Genomic DNA, 1,114 nt, shown 5'->3' with positions numbered 1-1,114 from the left:
AAGTAGCTGGGACCACAGGCACCCGCCACAACGCCCGGCTATTTTTTGGTTGCAGCCGTCATTGTTGTTTGGCGGGTCTGGGCTGGGGATTCGAACCCGCCACCTTAGGTGTACGTGGCTGGCGCCTTAGCCTGTTGAGCTATAGGCGCCAAGCCAGCTATCTTGTTCTTGGCTATGTCATTAAAGAAATCCAAAGGAATTCTAACTTCCCCCCCAAGTCAATTGGAACAGAGACTTGTGCCAACATGGTAGCAAATTTCAGGGATGCTGGGAGTTGTAGTTTTCTTTCCTTTTTTTATTGAGACAGTCTCACTTTGTCACCCTCTATAGAGTACTGTAGTGTCATAGCTCACAGCAACCTCAAACTCCCTCATTCAAGCAATCCTCTTGCCTCAGTCTCCCATGTAGCTAGGACTACAGGCGCCTACCACCCACCTGGCATATTTTTTTAGTTAGAGACAGAGTCTCACTTTGTTGCCCTCAGTAGAGTGCCGTGGCGTCACAGCTCACAGAAACCTCCAGCTCTTGGGCTTAGATGATTCTCTTGCCTCACCTAAGGCACACACCACAACTCTTGGGTATTTTTTTGTTGCAGTTTGGCCAGGGCTGGATTTGAACCCACTACCCTTGGTATATGGAGCCAGTAACCTACTCACTGAGCCACAGGTGCCACCCACCTAGCTAGATTTTTGTTGTAGTTGTCATTATTGTTTTAGCAGGCCTGAGGTGTTCGACCCACCAGCCCTGGTGTATGTGGCCAGCACCCTAACCACTCAGCATGGGTGACTGCTCCTTCAAAGCTTATTAAAGGTTCTATTTGGCAGGCTGGGCATAGTGGCTCATGACAGTAATCCTAGCACTGTGGAGGCCCTCCAAGGAGGGAGGATGGCTTGAGCTCAGGAGGTTAAGACCAGCCTGAACAAGAGAGAGACTCCATCTCTAATAAAACAATAGAAAAATTAGCCCAGTATGCTGGTGGGTGCTTGTAGTCCCAGCCACTTGGGAGACTGAGGCAGGAGGATCACTTCAACTCAGGAATTTGATGTTGCTTTAAGCTATGATGATTCCATTGTACTCTAGCCGGGGCAACAGAGTGAGACCCTGTCTCAAAAAA

At 49.1% G+C, this 1,114-nt stretch overlaps 1 protein-coding gene across 2 annotated transcripts in view; it reads right to left on the bottom strand.

The window, feature by feature from the left end:
- GYS1 (glycogen synthase 1) overlaps nt 1-1,114 on the bottom strand; it is a 21,632-nt gene that overhangs the window by 6,856 nt on the left and 13,662 nt on the right. The window lies entirely within an intron of this gene.

The sequence above is a fragment of the Otolemur garnettii genome, unplaced genomic scaffold (assembly GCF_000181295.1).
Source record: "Otolemur garnettii isolate 467f Iridium unplaced genomic scaffold, OtoGar3 scaffold00211, whole genome shotgun sequence".
Taxonomy (NCBI): Eukaryota; Metazoa; Chordata; class Mammalia; order Primates; family Galagidae; genus Otolemur; species Otolemur garnettii.
The sequence above is the reverse complement of the archived record's forward strand: the minus strand, read 5'-3'. Positions and strand labels throughout refer to the sequence as shown.